Here is a 15010-nt window from a genome sequence, read left to right as displayed (position 1 = left end):
TCTCTAAGAAAAAAAACAAAAACATTCAATTGCCTCATATCAGCAGACCCTCCTCAAATATTTTCAATTCCTCACAACACAATTTCAGTCTAATACACAATTATGTCAAGTTTGTATCTAGGTAATGAAAATTTGGATAGACCGATCTTAAAGGAGAATGAAACCTTTGGAACAAGATAGCTTGTGTGAAAACAGAAAAATCAGAGACACAAATCAACGAAAGTTTGAAAAAAAAATCGGACAAATAATGAGAAAGTTATTTGACATTTGAATATTGTGATCACTAATGCTATGGAGATCCTCACATTGGCAATGCGACAAAGATGTGTGATGTCACTTATGAACAACTCTCCCCATTACTTTAGTATATATATTTCACTTAAACTGCCTCTTTTATCACATCTGTCAGTAGATCATGTGTTCTTTCTATAGGAGGGCATGTAATACAGATTTTTTAAGAATACATCATGGATAAAAGAGTTTGTATCACCGTAAGAAAAAGCAAAGAGATATTTTAGGGGTATTTTATAGTCCATCAAAGGGAAAGTTGTTCACATGTGACATCACACATCCTTGTCGCATTGCCAATGGGAGGATCTTCATAGCATTAGTGATTGCAATATTCAAATGCTCATAACTTTCTCATTTGTCCGATTTTGCTCAAACTTTCTTTGTTCTTATTCTTTGATCTTTCTGTTTTCACACAAGCCTATTTGTTCTAAAGGTTTCATTCCCCTTTAATGTATCAGAGATTTAGCAACTTCATTTGTCAACTTATTATCTGATAGCTTTAAGAATAATATATATTTTTTAAAAGCAAGTGAAATTAATTGATATTGAAACAAATAAAAAAAACGACCTTCCTTCATTGTTTCCTGCCGAAAGGTAACACCCATGCATGAGTACAGTGGAGGTCAGACAACAGATCAGTCATAACAAAGAATATATAAGGTATAAACCTACACCTTCAATCAGCTAATTTAATTAGATGGGGGAATTCATAGATATTTGATCACCTTCCCGTTGTTCTTTCTCTCGATCAATTTTTACTGGAATCAATTTTGACTTTGTGAATGAAAATACGATTTAGTCTCCGACAAGGCGGGGTTCTTTACAGAGACGGTAATTGTTCCCAGTTATCATTTATTCAAAACATCATACTGCAACAGCAATGATGGTAACGATAAATGAACAATATATTCTGACTAATACAAATAATTTTCCCATGTATTTACTATCATTGATAATTACATGCTTTTGGAAGTGGGGTTCTTCTAATGACCCTTGCAAATCAGATACCAAATCAGACATACATCTCAAACTGAACAATGCCCATATCTATCTAAAGGAAAAGTTTTGATTTTTTTTCAAAGAGAAGAGCTTTTCATATCATGACATTACTCAGGTCTCCAGAAGACAGATGCAGATTTCAAATACATCAAATTGAAGGTGAAGGACTACCCTTCTTAGATTGATGAACAGAGGAAGAATGATGGTAGCTTCGGTGGGAAGATTTCTTTATGAATAAAGTATGTAATATAAGCTAAGTACGTGGGGTCTCGTGAGGGACAGGAGACCAGTAGGTCAACGTGCAAAAGGATGGCAGAGAGGAGAGAGGTTGGAGAGAATGATGAGGGGAAAGATACAGATGAAAAGAGACTGAGAAGAAAAAAAGAGAGACAGAAAGACAGAGAGGGAAGGAAAATGGTATGTCAGACTAAAAGACAGTGCGAAAGAAAAAAAATTGCCCTGCCCCCCCCCCCAACAAAAAAAAACTTAGACAGAAGTACAGAAAAGTAGAGCAAAATGACAGCAATGACTAAGTGTTAAATGAATGAAAAAAATAAAGGATAACAACAAATGAAATAGGTTAACATGATGCGACATATATTTACAACAATGATTTTTAAATGGTAATTTATATACAAAATAATTCATTCAGAGGGAGAAAAAGAGGGAGAAGGCATAAGAAATATTTGAAGTATAAAGAAAACAAGGTGGAGAGAGAGAGAGAGAGCAATGCAGGGATGATAGATGTACCAAGATATCCATATCCTTGATATGCATACTAGTGAAAGCTGAACAGTTCTACAGAGAAAAAAAATGATGAAACAGCATATATAAATATTGTAAAGAATGTGAGTTTGAGTCAGAAATTCACAAAATAAAGAGACAAATGATTGTTGTCTGGGAAAGGAAGTGATAATGTCATTACAAGCATATTTCCAACATGGGCATTTAAATAGCAAGTCTCACTAGCCGTGTTTGGGGATATGGCGTTTGTGGCCGACCACTGTCGTCTTCGGCTCTCCTTGCAGCCCGAGGCTACGTGTAGCGGGTGGATTTTAAGCGTGTTTCTCTTGTTTGGGGGGCAAATTGAAGCAGACGTGGCAGGAGCAAATCCGGATGCAAAGGACATTTCCCATTTCTTTCAGCCGGCGTCCCTGGGCAGGACGGAGCGCGACAAGAACAACAAGAACCTCCACGTCCTAGCCAGGGATGATCCCTTCCTTGTCTGCTGGCGACCGGCTATCAATTAGCAGGAAAAGAGAGAATACAATGAGGCAGCTGAAAGCTTTGTCGGAATTTCCCTGAGGAACATAGCCTGGAGTGGTCAGGGGAATTGCAGCCTAGAAGCTTTATGGGGAAGCCAATGAAATTCCAAGTATACATCATAAAGAACACATAGAGCTGTAGAATTAATGAAATATCACTGTGTCATAATACCCTGGTGGAACAAATTGATCTTTTGTAAAATCATACCTACCTTATGATTTTCTTTGTTTTTACAGCAGGGAATTCATACATTATATAATTACTGTACATTACATATATCAAAATTATTTTCTTTTAATTTCATTTTCATCAGGACTATCAAATTGTCAAGAACAGGGAATATTAGGAATGCCCCCCCCCCTGCAAGTTAAACAATTCAATTTACTTGAAATCTCTTATTTATATCTCACTAACACTTCATAACTTTACACATCCAATATTTCTCTGACGTGCAATCGTGATTGTTTGACCCCACTCTTTTCGCTATAAACCCTATTCCATACTCTGTCGATTCTCCCGACAGACTCAATTTCCATTAGATCCATTTCCAGCTTTTTACAAGCAACATTTTTCACTTAGACCTCTCAGTAGGGTTAGATTTGGAAAAGAGGGGTAGAGAAAGCAAGACCGGGGGGGGGGGTCAGGAGGGGAGAGATAGAAAGGCAGACAGCGAAGAGAAGGGGGAGAGACAGAGACAAATAGAGAGGTTGAGAGGGGGAGGGAGAGAGAGAGGAGAGAGAAAGAGGGGAGAAATGAGCTAGAGATGGAGAAAGAAAGAGAAAAAGTAAGGGAGGATGGGGTGAAGGAGAGAAAAAAAAGTGATAAGAGTGAGCAATCAACACCTGCAGGTAATGCCATCAAGAGAACACCATCAATCCTCGCTTATACGTTTTTGTGTTCCACTCATTACACTCGGACAGAGGATCTTCCCCATGTTATAATTTGAACAGACACAGAACAGATTTTCAGAATTCATTACAAAAAAAAAAGATGGCAAATTCATGTAGCCAAATTTGTTTGATCACATGGATTTCCTGTAATTGTACAGGCAACTCAAAATGTCGCCCTTTCTTCGCCGATTGGGAAATACACAGAGAAAGAAAATTGAAATGACAATGGGGCTATCACCTTAATTAAAACACCTGTCTTCAATGCAAACGCTGTATTCCAATCAATATCACTTGGTCACAATAGAATATGAGATGACACCTCTGCTAATATCCATACATACAAGACACATTTTAACACTTGTATCTGCGTCAAGCCTAATGTTTGCATTGATTGCACATAATGCCCTTGTATAGAATTCCCTACAGAAATGGATATAATTATGCTTGAGTGCTGTTTGAGAATGCTTTCATCAATCGTCAGTTTCTTCAACTTTCTACAACATCTATGTTATAAGTGAACATTTTCTAGTTCATCATCAACATCTCGGCAATGACATACAGAAAAAAAAGGAGACATAAATAGATGTACTAAATCAATCCATCTTTGATCAGGAAGTATTTTCAATTTTGTTCTGAGATGGCATATGTACTAGGAGTATCAAGGCGCAAGTCAGTGAAATTGGTGTTGGTCTCCTTTACCACAAGATGGCGCCCTTTCTCTCTGGGTAGCAGAAAGCCAAGGAAATGTTTACAACACTTAAGAGTGCAGGCCATGATTCATAATTATACCAATGACTGGTTTTGCAAGTATTATGAAAACTACAGCCTCCCATATAAAAAAACTTCTTTTTTGGTCAATTATTGAATTATTGTCTATTCATTCAAAAGTGAATATTTCAGCAACATACAAATTAAATGTGCTGAAAATGGCAAGGAGTAAAAGTGAAAAGATTTCAAATATTCACTTCATTTTTATACTTTTATAAAAGTTTTAATAAAGAGGAAAAGGTACATGAACATAATACATTTTATTATGGAATAAAATCCAAGCATAGCACTAGCAGAGTAAAATTATATTTTTTTCAAATGCTATTTTGTTTTCAAACATGAAACTTTTTTCAATAAATGATGTAATCCCTGTATCATTCAAAGTAGATTTTAAATGTTGTTTAAAGTAGGCCAAGCCTGGCACATGGGGACTAGATCATGTCAGATATTTCTTTATTTCAAATAATACATAACCTACAAAATCAACTTTTTGAACTTCTTTTAACACTTGGGAAAAAAATATGATAGACAAATCATAATTTGAGATGAAAGGGGTAGATGTCGTATGTATCAGCCATCCATTTTCTACTTTTCCCCTTTCTAATGTATAGATTTTTATTTTTTTTAAACCAAGATATTACAAATTAAGTTTGAAAATTCAACTTGGGTTCATGCAATCCAATATGGAGTAGGTTTACAAGAACAAGATAAATACTAACCACAAGCTACCTTAATTGTATTTTTTTCATCTATCAAAGAGAGAAAAGATGGGTCAAGAAAGCACAAGAGAGTTGGTAAATACAACAACTGGTCTTTACATCGCCTTGGCATTCAAGCGGCAGTTCCTACAGCAAACTGTTGAGAGCTGAAAACTAAACCTCTCCCCACAAATCTATCAATTATGAATGCCGGGCCCAAGACACCCTCTTGAAACAAATACAATTTTGATCGAGAATTTAAGCAGAAAACACACACATGAGCTGGCTGTGGAATCTCAACGCGAAGCCCGGGTAGCACAGATATTCTAATCACAGCAAGCCAACAGTATTGGGGCTCTGGTTTCAACATTTGAACAGATGTAGTCAGACAATATCACGTTCTGTTTGATTTTCCGCAATCGGGGGCTTGGTTATGGCCATCTAATATTCCGGGTGGCGCAATTGTGGGGGAATTGTATATCCATTTCAGTTTGTTTTTCTCTACCTGGTCGTGCAAGTCTTTTTTCTTTCCTCGCCGCTCAGGTAATGCCTGAAACTGGTGCAGGGCATGACAACCATGTTTGCCGTTTCACGCCAATGCGCAGTTGCGTAATATGGGCACAGGGATGATAATTTGATCGGACTAACAAGGCACACGCGCGGGAAAAGAATGACGAGACAAGATATGCGAAGAGGGTTTTTGGTCATAGATGAGAAGCAAACGGAAGCTTTTACCAAGGATAGACGGGGGGCCAGAAGAAAAGGAAAAGAAAGAGACAACTGTCAGCCTTGTTTAGCGTAGGTGAATGTTTGCAGAGCTCAAATGGACTCGGAGTTTAGCTTGTCATTCTTGAGTTACCATGCTGCATGGGCTTTCCAGTGCAAAGCTTCGGATGGAAACGGGTCACGTTTATCAATAATGCATTGAATACTCATTGGCTGACAGAGCTCGCCGTGGAAAAGACTAGTCTGGGAATCGCAACAACACGAAACATCAATACTCGACAAGGCCTTCGCAGAGTTTGACACGTTCTGCAGAGAGGCACATCAAGAATATTAAAGTGAACCCTTTTGATAACCTGTGCAAGTTATTTTCTTAGAGAGATGGGCAAAAGCAGGAAAAGGTAAATGTGTGGAAAGGGGAAAAGCATTTACAGAGAAACAGAGTAGAAAACGTAACAGAGAGAGAGAGGAGAAAAGAAAAAATAAGATGAGAAAAAAAAACCCTCTTGTATTCAGTGAAGATAATTTGACATAAATAAACCTGCTGAGATAACTTTGTTTTCAAGACTACTCTTGGGTTTTTTTTTCATGATGGATTTAATTGCAAATTATATGATCACCAAATATCATAGAGCTGTAAAAATAATACATGATGGATATTACTTCCAAATACAATGTATCTGGCATGCATTGATTGGAGAGAGTCAATAATATCACACACCAACTACTTTTTTTTTATTTCATTGTACGAATTTATACAAAGTTTCAATTTTTGCAATTTGGCAATAACAAGACTCTTTATCAAATCATGATAGGTTACAACATTGGCAAGAATCAATCTTTGTTATACATTTTATTTTATTTATTTCCAGGCAAAAGACATCAAGAATAAGTACAAGAAGGAGAAATTACCACCGACTAGTGCCTGAGGATGACTAAAAGAAAAACTAGTTTCTGTTATGAAGCTCTCCTCACATAATATAAAGGGAAATATTGTTATTTATGACGTAATACAAACGAAAAAGTGAATGGGACAATGGATTGATATCAGTTCACTAGTATGCATCCTGGCCAGGATGTGCATATATAGCTGATTTTTTTTTCAAAATTAAGCGTTACTTTAAAAATGTTTTAACTTTCTCATTTTGCATCCAATTTTGATGAAATGTTCGGTGTTACCCTTGTCTATTTTGCTCTTTCCATCAAGTCAAATGTTTGTTAGGGCAGACTTCCTCATTAGCACATACCTTTTTTCGTTCCTATTCAACCAGAACATTTGACTTTACATGACGTGAATTGTCGATAAGTAGTTTGGACGCTAGGGGATGGGTCAATGAGTTTATACGTTTCTGCATAGATTTATGCATTTTGTGTCTAAACATGCTTTAAGACCGAGGAGCCACGCACCACTAAAGTTGGTAGGTAGCCTGGATGCTGCAGGAAGGGTGAATGAGTTTTATACATTTCTGCATAGGTTCATGCATTCTTTGTACGGACATGCGTTAAGACTGTGAGGGGCAGGCACAACTTAGAGTTTGTCTGCAGGTAGTCTGAACACTAGGTGAAGTGTCAATGATTTTACACATTTCTGTATAGATTTATGCATTCTACATCTGAATATGCTTTAAAGGTAAATGCTAGTTTTGGTAACGATATCAAAATGAGTTCGTACAGAATCCAATGAAATGACCACTAAGGTGTCTGTTTGTATAAATAAAACGCATGTGCCAAAGGATTCTGGAAGAAATCGTGTAATTGCTGAGAAATCAGCAAATAAGCACGGGATTCGGGTAGGGCGTCGGGCCCGACACCCTAAGCAATAATTATACATTGTCCCACGTGCGCTTATCTGTGTTGGGGATTTTCGGTGTGAACATTTTTCAGCGTAGTTTTCAAGATTTCACAAAGTCCAGTTAATGTAACTGTACCAGATCTAGATCCTCGATGATATACTGGCAATTAAGCCTTGTTTTACAGACTTTTTCATGAAATCAGTGTCAACTGCAACTACTGGAATTTCTCTTTAAGACTGAGGAGCTAGACACCAGTATGTCGGAAGGTAGCCTGGATGCCAGGGAACGAGTCAATGAGTTTACACATTTCTGCATAGATTCATGCATTTTTTGTCTGAACAAGCTTCACCATTAGGTGACCTGGAAGCTATGGGACGGGTCAATGAATTTATATGATTCTTCATGTATGTATGCATTCTATGTCTGAACATGCCTTAAGATTGAGGAGCCAGACACCACTAAGTCGGTAGGTAGCCTGGATGCTAGGGGATGTGTCAATACCCGTTTCCCATCATGCTATTGACACACCTGGCGAGCGTCGGCGTGCCCCAGCACACCAGTTTGCATGGATTAATGATTAGGGCTTAGGAGCTGTGTCAAGTCAGTGGGGCTGGTGCATTTTAAACTAGGCAGCAGCAAAGTCCTGGGTAAATTCTCAGTCCAGGGACAAAACCGATCATATGATTGATTTTTCATGATTGACTGTTTATTGTGGAAAATGCAATCAATTATAAAAGATTGGTATAGATGTAAATGTGTCATGTCATTAGGGCTGGTGCATTTAAACTAGGCAGTAGCAGGCGAGACAAGGCTGATGGGCAAAGTCCTGGGTCCAGAGACACAACGCTTAGCAATTGAGTTTAAGAATGATTTTCATAACCAATTGTTTATTGTGGAAAATGCAATCAATTGAAAAGTTGGTATACCATTAAATGTGTCATATCCCTGGGGTTGGTGCATTTAAACCAGGCAGCAACAAACAGGACTAGGCTGATGGGCAAAGTCCTGGGTCCAGAGACACAAAACTTAGCAACCGATTGTATGATTGATTTTCATGTTTGTGGAAATACAATTGATTGTAAAAATTAATCCTACAATCAAATGACAGGCTTGGTATAATGAAACCCTGAAATATTGTTCTTCTTTCTACATAATTCATTGACTACTGCACTCTTTTGAACAGGTTAAGTACGAGTACTTCTTAGTTTAATGAATCCTATTGGTAAAATAATTCTGTGTAAAGCTAAATGCCAGTAAAAGTAATGAAATCAAAATGAGTTCATACAGAATCCAGCAATATGACTACAAATGTCCCAATGGATTCTGGAAGAAATTGTGTAATTGCTGAGAAATTAAGTAAGCATGAGATGAGGACAGTTTTGGGTCTTTTTCCAAGACATTGTCCCTGCATGTGCTTATCTGTGGTAGCAATCTCCAGTGTGATAGTTTTTCTGCTTGGATTTCATGATGTCACAAACTATACCAGATCTAGATCCACAATGATATAGTGACAATCAATCTTCTTTCTACAGACTTTCTCAGGAAAATATTGTTTACCATATTAAATTACTTTCATAAATCTGAAATTGCTTATATTCAACTGTCACATGGGAACAACCAAATAAACAATACTCACTTCAGCCATGCCTTTAAATCAGATACTTTATTTCTAAAGCACTCTATGCTCTATCTCTCTCCAATTAACAATGTTCTTCAATTTCCACGCTACAAAACTGTTACTGCCACTAAGGCTCAAATGACAATATTCTTCCAACAATTACCAAACTGCATAACCGTATCACTGCCACTAAGGCTCTGCACAAAACAGATCCTGTATTGATCTGATCATGACCTCTCTAAATATACTCCTAATCCAATACTAACACATAACTTAATATCCGAATACCTTTAACGTTATTAAACACATCATTTTGAACCATCTCTACAATAATCAACAGAAAATATGCGCCTATGATTGTTCTCAGAATCCAAACACGCTCATTGTTTCAGTTCCATACATCACCATTCTGTTCATTCTTTGATGAATAGTTCATACTCCGAAGAATCAATGCTTTAACGACAAAGTTCCAAAGTCCCGCTGTGGAAGATCTTGCTAAACAGCACTCCATTGGTGTCCCAGTCGCATACGTCGGAGTTAAGGATGGGACGGGGGTGCATCCTGCCCCAGACTACGTGCCATCGGTGGTGCTGAACTAACTACGTGTATACAGAATCGATGAGATACCCTGTCAAAACAGGTTTTTCTCCTGTTCTCAAACAAGGAGAATTAGAAGTCTAGACCAGAAATTATTGAAGAAATTATAAAATGAACAAAATCTCCTGAGGATCCATGCCCAGGCTTGGCATGTCCACCTTCTCTAACTGGCTGGGTGTGTCTGCCCCAAGTGTACCTTTCTACACGTCCAGTACAAGGAACATGTTCAAAGTTAATTTGCATATTTGCACCTGAAAATTCCTTAACACAAAAACCTATCCTGGGCTGAATAAAATAGGCATGCAGCTCAATTAACTCTTGCATTAAAGACTCTATAGACTAGACCCTTTTACACTAGGAAATTAAACCTCTTCCTCCAGCACTGATTAACATACATTTCAACTACCTCAGGCACAAGATAAACTTAACTCTTTGCCTGCCACGTACACTATCCCCCTGCGCCACATTAATTTTGGGGTGCCGTGTGCATTGTGTGCGAACTGTGACTTGAGTCGTCGTTGGCAGTCCGATATATGTGCCACGAGTCGTCCGTGGCGGGCAAAGAGTTAATACAAGACCCCTTTCACATTAGAAAGTTAATCTTCAATTTTTCTCACTAATCCCAACACTTAGTCTCATTTAATCATCTTTCACTATCATTCACCACCAATGGCACGATAAGCATGTTCTTACTTTATCTATTTTACCTCTCTATTAATATGTATCATTTTAAGATACACACAAGTAAATGCAATTCTAAATCCACTGTGACATCAACATACTTACAGCAAAGCTGCCCGATTGATGTAAAGTGCATCAGACCATGAATAGTAGATAAACCCATCATCAAAAAAAAGAGGGCATTCTGACATGGAAACATCCTATATTCTCAAAATCATTGGGGTTTCTTTTTTTAATAAAATCCCTATGCTTGTCGACCCACAATGTGAAATTTGAAATCTAAAGAAGATATGAATGTATCCATTCATCAAGAAGATCCAGTTCATTTTAGTATGGTCTCAACTCCAGGGGTCCGTTGCATAAAACTTTTTACCTGAGAAAACTCAGGTTGTTTTTGCCCTGTGTTAAAGTCAATGGCAGAAATCAGACTAACCTTAGTTTCAGTTTTTACCAGAGTTTTCTCAGGTAAAAAGTTTTACGCAACGGGCCCCAGGAATGGCCAAGATCTTAGAAATAATCGAGGTTGGTTTTGGGGAGAATGTGACATCAGAGGGTTCTATGACATTTGCTCCAGCGACAATTGCTCTGATGGTGTCTGCATGTTAAGCCAAACATAAAATCTAGCCTCAGAAACTAAATAACGTAGAGTTTGCAAACTGTAATCCTTATCTTTACATTATTCTGAACCAAAAATTTACCATCCTAACTACATGTATAACCCTATGCCCATTGAGATACAAAGACCAGAGCAAATGTCTCGTCACTGAACCTTATGTGAGAAGAGTGGCAACAGTAAGGAGAAGGAAATCAGCACAGATGCCATGTTTGAAGACCTTTGTTTGAAAAGACATTATATCCACTCTTACTTTCAAGCTAGAGATAAAAGCTTTTGTTCAAAGACAAGTCCTGCCTGAATGATACGTACTACCAATAAACATCAAAATTGAATTCAGTACCTTCTACAACAGAGCATTTTACATAAAAGGTAAAGATTTGAAAATCTAAAATGAATGAAAATAATGAAGCGACAAGAGAAATATAACAAGAGAGTATAAGAAGACAATGGACACAAACCTAACTGCAGATGAACTGTAATTGTTGCATAAAGATATGTTTGGAAAGGAAAGCTTGTCAAAAAATATGAGCTAAAAATCGGAGAATCATCATTTTTTGTAGAAGTACACGTACGTGTACCTAGCATGTCTAAATGGTAACTTAATCAAGTAAGGGACCTGCTGGTTTTCAAGTACCATATAGAAGAGATATGTTTGGATGCATGCTACCATTGAAGCTTGACAATGCGTGAATGTGTTTGATGGCCATGCGAGAGATAGGTTTACCTTCTTAAAAACACTGTTGCTTTTAAGGTTTTAAGATGGCGCGATAGGAGGAGGTAGGGTTACGCAAACCATGGTCGGCGAGGTGAACGCGCCTCTTGATGAAGGAGCATGATAAGAGAGAGACAGAGAGAGAGAGAGGGAGGGACAACTACTCAAAACAAAATCCCTTTTCTTCCATCTCTTTTTTATATTCCATATTTTTGTTCACAGGCTATAGCTAAAAACCTCACAGAGCTGGGTGACGCTCCTCACGTTTAAGTGCCTGCCATAGCCCAATGATTGACAAAGCATACACATGATGTAAAAGATAGTGTTTGATAGCACGATAATTTTGATCACTCTCCTTCCGGCTTTTCCTGATGGGTGTTTTGTTTTATCATTTTTTGACCCATCGTCTTGTTTCTCTTTCTCCCCCCCCTACTCCCCACGGAACTCTATACCACATATCCCATGTCCTTTCAAGGGTCACGACCTTGTACTTGCTTTTTGCAAAAGCAGGGTCTGCTACCTCCAAGTTGCATGTCCAGCTCAGTATTTCAATACCATATTTCATAACGTTTGTGGAGTTTACAGTATGAATATATATTTTTTTCAAATAAATGAATAATACAAGACAAATTTGAATGAAAGAGTTTAGTCAATATTACTACATGGACGATGCAGTATGGAAAACAGACTTCATAGTTAGCATGAAAATACATTTTGCAATGACAAATTTATGACCATACAACCCCTGGGGAATCTGAGGATTGGGGAGGGGGGTGGGGGAGACCTTGCAAGTATAAAAATATGAAGAATTTTTCATTTTAATTTAGATGTCACTAACTAAACAAGAACCAAAGGTCATAATAAAAATTTGCCCAACCTTAATCATTAAGTTATGGTAAATACAATGATAATTGATCTTCAAAGCTTGAATTCACTGTCAAATAAAATAAGAAATAATATATTACAAAGAAAAAAGGTGTGTAAAAGAGGTGTTCTAAAATATGACACACAAGGGGAAGGTTTACACTAAATGTATTCATCTGTATGTGATATTTTGCACAATTCACATTATAAAATCATTCAATATAACACATACCACTCCTCATGCATCGAATGTGATGGAAATAAAGTAAACTATACCATAGGTTTGTGAAGGGCCTTCAATAAGAAAGATATCATCCATAACAGAGTGAGGGCATTAAATCTGAAATACGATCTAATTTAAAGTTTTCATAAACAATAAATGAATAATGATATAGCTTTTTAACTCTTAATGTATGATTGTCAGACATATACACGTATGAAATAAAAATGCATTTTAACATACCACAGGCACATAAAGAAGGATATACATGTACATGTATATCATCAAACAGCAAATTCAAATTATGTATTTATTCCATTGAAATAATCATCATGGGAGATTTACAATGTCAGCAAGGCCTTCAACAAAATCCTCAAGAAGAGGGGGGCAATAATTCAGTTAACATGATACAAGCAGCCAAACTTTAAGACCCTGTTCTCATTGCCGTCCTAAAACTAGCTTACTGGAAACTAGTTTAACTTGCAGTGAGAACGGGTCGAAGCGATCCTGGAAGTGATCTTCCAAGCCGGTTAAAAAAACCACCTCGCGATGTAGTTTTAATGATTGTAATGATTGCCTTGTTAAACTGGTTTTAGCAAGAGGACACAGCCATTCTGTGGGAAGTGATCTTCGCACATTTTGAGCACGCTACTCCACACGACAGGTGTAGAATGCCTACGCTGCGGTTTCGAATTTCGCGCAAAACGTGTCACCCCACTGAGAACATTTCTATAGCAACAAGATCGCTTTACGTGAAGTGATTTTGAAAACCACTTTCGTGTGATCAAGTGAGAACGCTAGCAAAGCGATCTTCCAAACTAATTTCCTGAATTGGTTTCCAGTAAACTGGTTTCAGAAAGCGTAATGAGAACAGCCTCAGTGACCCCTTTCTAATTACCATCCTAAAACGAATGTACTTGAAACTAATCTACTTGGAAGCGATTACGAAAACTGGTTCCGAAAAACCACCTCGCAATGTAGTTTTCAATATCGGGGGTGTTAGTGTGAGGACATAACTGTACTTTGGGAAGCGATCTCAACACATTTTAAGCACGCTTCTCCACACAATGTGTGTAGAATTTCTAGGGTGCGTTTCAAATTTCGCACAAAACATGTCACCCCACTGAGAACGTTCCCATAGCAACGAGACCACTTTATGCTTAACCACTTTCGGGTGATCAAATGAGAACGCTAGGAAAGCAATCTTCCAAAAATTTTCCTGAACTGGTTTCCACTAAACTGGTTTTAGAAAGTATAATGAGAATGGGGTCTTACACCTCAAAGGAATGGGAGCATTGACCAGGAAAACAGAAGCTTAGGTGGAAATCTCGGCAAAAAGGCTCTGGTTTGATACCATTAGGAAATCCTGAGGAGCAGTGCTAGTAGGGACAAAAAAAACCTCATGCAGGGACATTCAGATATCAACAGAAGGGTTCACAGAGAAGGGAGAATAATAAATGGAGAATTGAGAAGATAGGATTTTTTTTAAAAGAGAGAGAGAGAATAAGAAGAAAATTAAGGAAAGACAGAAAGAGACACACATAGAGAGAGAGGAGATAGAGAGAAATGGGAAAGTACAAAGAAAGTACTCAAAAGAGAGTGAAAACAGAAGATATTAATGAGAAAGGGAGAGATGATTAGAGAAATTAGGAGGAATAAAAAGAGACATATGAGAGAAAATACAAAAGAAAGTATGAACAAAGGACATGAAAACTGATGATATAAATGAAAAAGAAAGGAGAGAAGATAGGAGAAATAAGGAAAGAGAAAAAAAAACAGAACAAAAAAGTTCAAACAAAAATCAGGAGGAAATAGAGAGGAAAAAAAAGAAAGGAAAAGGTGACAACAAATAGAAAGATAAAACAGAAAGGGAAATTAGACAAGAGTTAATATCATGAAAACTAGAAAGAATATGTATGAGCAAAATACATTTTCTACACAGACAGGCAAGAGTATAGCATGCAAAGAGTAGAGATAAGAAGTGCTGTAAGAGTGAAAAAAATTATAATATGTATACAAAGAGTTAAAGAAGACGATATGGGGAAAATGACAAAAAATGAGAAGTAATACAATATCATGTGAAAAAAAGTGAATACATGAAGGTGCTCAGTAAAACCAAAGAAGATTCAATAGAATGAAAGAAGACAGGATAGAGAAGCAGGAAAATGGGAAAAGTAGAGAAAAGATAAAAATGATGTGACCAGAAAGAAAAAAAGAGATGCTAAAGTAAAGCGATGAGAAGAGGATGGAGAGGAGATTGTGTCGGTTCTTCAA

This window comes from Lytechinus variegatus, chromosome 5 (genome assembly GCF_018143015.1).
Source record: "Lytechinus variegatus isolate NC3 chromosome 5, Lvar_3.0, whole genome shotgun sequence".
Taxonomy (NCBI): Eukaryota; Metazoa; Echinodermata; class Echinoidea; order Temnopleuroida; family Toxopneustidae; genus Lytechinus; species Lytechinus variegatus.
This window is presented reverse-complemented; position numbering follows the sequence as displayed.